This window comes from Heterodontus francisci, chromosome 13 (assembly GCF_036365525.1).
Source record: "Heterodontus francisci isolate sHetFra1 chromosome 13, sHetFra1.hap1, whole genome shotgun sequence".
Classification (NCBI taxonomy): Eukaryota; Metazoa; Chordata; class Chondrichthyes; order Heterodontiformes; family Heterodontidae; genus Heterodontus; species Heterodontus francisci.
This window is the reverse complement of record NC_090383.1, coordinates 24438126-24443240: the sequence shown is the minus strand read 5'-3', so window position 1 is coordinate 24443240 and position 5115 is coordinate 24438126. Positions and strand designations below refer to the sequence as shown.

At 53.2% G+C, this 5115-nt stretch overlaps 1 pseudogene; it reads right to left on the bottom strand.

The window, feature by feature from the left end:
* Window positions 1-3191: 3191 nt before the first annotated feature.
* LOC137376833 (U2 spliceosomal RNA) lies at window positions 3192-3300 on the bottom strand (annotated as a pseudogene).
* Between the last annotated feature and the right edge of the window lie 1815 nt (window positions 3301-5115).

Genomic DNA, 5115 nt, shown 5'->3' with positions numbered 1-5115 from the left:
CCAACTCCAGAGCAGATTTGACTCGACTGGCTATGACCTTGGACAGAATCTTGTAGTCAACATTAAGCAGTGAGATGGGCCGCCAATTTCTGATTTCTGCCCTCTCCCCCTTCCGCTTGTAAATGAGGGTGATGATGCCTTTCCTCATGGATTCTGCCATGCTGCCGGCCAGGAGCATACTCTCGTATACTTCCAGCAGGTCCGGGCCGACCCAGTCCCACAGGGCCGAGTACAACGCGACCGGTAAGCCCTCGCTCCCGGGAGTTTTACTCGTCTCGAAGGACTCGGCGTCCTTTGTCAGCTCGTCCAGAGTTAGCGGCATGTCCAATCTCTCCCTCCTGCTGTCATCTAAGACCTCTGTTATAGATGACAGGAAGGACTGGGAGGCTCTGCTGTCTGTGGGCTTCGCGTCATACAGCCCAGCATAAAAGGATTTGCTGATCCTTAGTATGTCGGACTGCGAAGACGTTACCGAGCCATCTTCTTCCTTCAGGCTGCTGATAACAGAGCTCTCTCTGTGTACCTTTTGGAAGAAGTAACGCGAGCACGTCTCATCCTGCTCGATGGAGCGGACTCTGGACCGGAAGATGATCTTGGAGGCCTCCTTGGCAAAGAGCGAGGCCTGCTGGCTCTTCACCTCTTGGAGGTCCTCTTTGACCTCGACCCCCATTGACTGCAACCGGAGTAGATTTGGCATACTTTTCTGGAGTCGGGACACTTCCCTCTGTCTCTCTCTCGCCCTCTGAACACCTTTGTGGATGAAGAACCTGTTGATGTTCTCCTTGATCGCTTCCCACCAGTGAACTGGAGACTCAAAGAGGGGTTTCACGGTCCTCCAACCTTTGTATCCCTTTTGAGTTCCTCAACGTTCTCTGGGGTCAGCAGTGTAGCATTGAGCTTCCACGTCCCTCTGCCAACCCGCTGGTCGTCCTGTAAGTGACAGTCGGCCAGTAAGAGGCAGTGGTCGGAGAAGAACACCGGCTTGACGTCGGTGGATCCGACCGTGACAGCACGGGACACAAACAGGAAGTCAATCCTGGAACGGGTAGACCCGTCCGATCTTGACCATGTGTATCTGCGCTGTGCTCCGTCTGCAGGTTTGCTGAAGACGTCGTGCAGTTTGGCATCCTTAACTGTTTCTATTAGGAATCTGGATGTAGCGTCCATTTTGCTGTCGTCACTGCCGGATCGTCCAGCCGCATCGATGATGCAGTTGAAGTCACCGCCTAGGATGACCGGCCTGGACGTCGCCAGCAGCAGTGGGAGCTTCTGGAAGACGGTCAGCCGCTCGCTGCGTTGTAACGGGGCGTACACGTTGATCAACCGGAGCGGAGCGTTGTTGTACATCACGTCTGCTACGAGGAAGCGGCCGCCCACCACCTCCTTAACTTCGGAGATGGTGAAGTTACCTCCCCGCAGCAGAATACCCAGGCCGGAGGAACGGCAGTCATTACCCCCCGACCAGATCGATGGCCCGTGGGACCACCATCGCGACCACTGCCTGTAGGTGCTGAGGTGTGGTATTCCACACTCCTGCAGAAACAGTAGGTCAGCTTTGACCTTGGCAAGGTAATCCAAGGTTGAAACACATCGCGTAGTAGATTTAATGCTACGCACATTAATGGAAGCAATTCTTATACCCATTTTTTACCAAAAATTAGTTGTTGCTTCCCATACCATTTGTCCTCGCTAGTCCCAGTCCTTCCCCTTAGGGATGTTCCTGCATACCCATCGTATGCGCAAGCAGTTTCACGTTGGTTGGGCTCAGAAACCCCTCCTGATTTTTCATGCAGGGTTTGTGCCGCTCGGGTGACATCGGGGGGGTCTTGTAGGCAGAGAGCATTGGGTTGTCCTCAGCTGCTTCCATCTGTTCCTCCTCGAAAACATCACAGCTCCCGGTCTCCCGGAGCTCAGGTGCGCCAGACATGTCTTTGCTCCCGGTGTCGCAGAGCTGAGAGGCGTTGGCCACGTCGTTACGTGTGGGGAATTGGGGTTGGGGCACGCCGGGCCCATCACAGCTTCCAGTGCCCGGGGGCTGGGATGCTTTATCATCCATCTCGGAGTTCTGCCGCCTCTTTTGAAGGGGCTGTCGTTCCAGCATTTCCCCGTCCAGTGAAGAGGAGTTGTTGCAGTCTGATTCAGAAGAGAGCCTCCTCTTGCCACTGGTTTGGGTGGTGGCTTTGGGATGTTTTTTCTTTGTGGTTTTCCTCTGGACCACTTGCCACTGACCTGTTTGTCCATCTGCTGCCTCCTCCTCCATTGATTCTGTCTGTGGAGGAGGGGTTTCCGGGCGCTGGGTAGGTGCTGGGTCGTTGGTTTCAGCCGCCTCCCCTTCCTTCTCAGGTTGAAGTTCCTCACTGCGGAGAAGGTTGCTGGTCTCCTTTCGAACAGCGGACGCCTTCGTCGAACCTTCGCCCGGCCATTCCTTGGACCTTGCCGCCTGAGCATAGCTGAGACAACGTTTGGGGCAGGTCTTGTAGAGATGGCCTGCCGCACCGCACAAGTTGCAACACTTAGTCTGCTTACAGTCCTTGGTCTGATGGCCTTCCTCCTTGCAGTTCTTGCAAACAACCGTGCTGCAGTTGGCTGCCATGTGACCAGACTTGCCACAGGTGCGGCAAACTCTGGGCTGCCCAGCGTAGACCAAGAAGCCTCGACTTCCCCCGATAGCGAAGCTGGAGGGAGGGTGGATGATGGCTCCACTGGGATCTACCTTCAAGGTCACCTTGACCTGCCGCTTGCTGGTCCAGATCCCAAAGGGGTCCTTGACATCAGTGCTGCTGCCGGCCACCTCGACGTACCTGGCGAGAAAGGTGAGTACATCCACCACCGGAACATGGGGGTTGTAGAGGTGAATCGTCACCACCCGGTCCCGTTGTGATGGAAGCGTGAAGAGCGGCTCCGCTGTGAGGATCGACAGTGGAGCCCGGTCCCCTTTCTCCTTGAACGCCTTCAGGAACTTGATGCATCCCGCCACGTTCCGGAACGTCACGTCGAAGTATCCACTGCTGGGGAAATCCTGCAGGCAGAAGAGGTCCGTCGCTTGAAATCCGCAGCAATCGAAGAGAATTTTCTTGATGAAGAAGGTGCGATCGACCGGTGCATCTTCTTCCTTGTCCTTCACGACCACCCGAACGGTGTTGCGCACTCCCTGGCCCGAAGCTCGAAAATTGGTTATAGCCATTTTACTCAAAGCTTCCCCAGGATCAAAAGGCAATGATCATGGTCTCTTCTCAATCAAATAAGCACTGATAAGAACAGATACTACACTTGATCTTAGCCAAAAGGCCGAGAAACTCTGGGCTACTTTTTTTTAATTTCCAAAATATACTTTATTCATAAAAATCTGTAAAAATTACATTGCCAAACAGTTTCCAAACAGCACCAAAAAATACAAACATTGCAAGGGAGATCAGTTTCCTTCAATACTGTCATGAGTTTCTTCCCAACCCTTCCGTTTCACAATTGTCATGTCAATTACAGTTTTACATTTACAGCAATTGAGAATATTAACGATACAGTTCGAGGGGTTTCCCATGGATCCAGCCCCTCAGTCCAGCTTGGTGGGGGAACCTTGCACTGTGGTCTTTCCCCATTGAGCCTTTGCTGCGGCTGCCCCAAGCTTTAGTGCGTCCCTCAGCACGTAGTCCTGGACCTTGGAATGTGCCAGTCTGCAACATTCGGTGGTGGACAACTCTTTGCGCTGGAAGACCAGCAAGTTTCGGGCAGACCAAAGGGCGTCTTTCACCGAATTGATAGTCCTCCAGCAGCAGTTGATGTTTGTCTCGGTGTGCGTCCCTGGGAACAGCCCGTAGAGCACAGACTCCTGTGTTACAGAGCTGCTTGGGATGAACCTTGACAAAAACCATTGCATCTCTTTCCACACCTGCTTTGCAAAGGCACATTCCAGGAGGAGGTGGGCGACCGTCTCTTCCCCACCACAGCCAACGCGAGGGCCCTGTGCGGAGGGGGCGAGACTTCGGGTGTGCATGAAGGATCTGACGGGGAGGGCCCTTCTCACCACCAGCCAAGCTACGTCTTGGTGCTTGTTTGAAAGTTCTGGTGATGAGGCATTCCGCCAAATGACTTTGACGGTCTGCTCGGGGAACCATCCGACAGGATCCACCGTTTCCTTTTCCCGTAGGGCCTTGAGGACATTCCGTGCAGACCACTGCCTGATGGACCGGTGGTCAAAGGTGTTTTTCCGCAGAAACTGCTCCACGAAGGATAGGTGGTACGGCGCCGCCCAACTGCATGGTGCGTTCCGCGGCTACTCGCATAGACCAAGAAGCCTCAACTTCCCATGATAGCGAAACTGGAGGGGGGATGGATGATGGCTCCATTGGCATCGACCTTCAAGGTCACCCTGACCTGCCGCTTACTGGTCCAAATTCCAAATGGGCCCTTGACATCAGTGCTGCTGCCAGCCACCTCAACGTACCATGCAAGGAAGGTGAGTACATCCACGACAGGAACATGGGGGTTGTAGAGGTGGATTGTCACCACCCAGTCACGTTGCGACGGCAACGTGAAGAATGGCTCCACTGTGCGGATCGACAGCGGTACCTGGTTTCCCTTTCCTTGAACACCTTCAGAAACCTGATGCATCCCGCCACATTCTTGAACGTCACATCGAAATATCCACTGCTGGGGATGTCCTGCAGGTGGAATATATCTGTAGCTTGGAATGTACAGCAATCAATAAGGATTTTCTTAATGAAGAAGGTGCAGTCAACAGGTGCACCTCCTTCATTGTCCTTCACCACCACCCGAACGGTGTTACGCACTCCCTGGCCTGAAGCTCTAGAATTGGTTACAACCATTTTGCTCCTAACGTACCTGGAACAGGATCAAAGGCCACTGATCATGGTCTTTCCTCTACCAGGTGCCAAGAAGCAGGCTGAGCAACCCAGGCACAACTTTCCTTTTCATTTTATGCTATTCTCTGCCTTCTCCTCCTTGGTGCCTCCCTACAGTGACAATGCTGAGTTTAGGAGCTCAGTCGAGGTGGATACAGATCCTGCATCTTATTACTGTGTGCCACATTGTGTTAATGCTCAAATGCACCACTCTAGGATTTTAAAAAAATGCATATTCAACAAAGAAATTAACTCT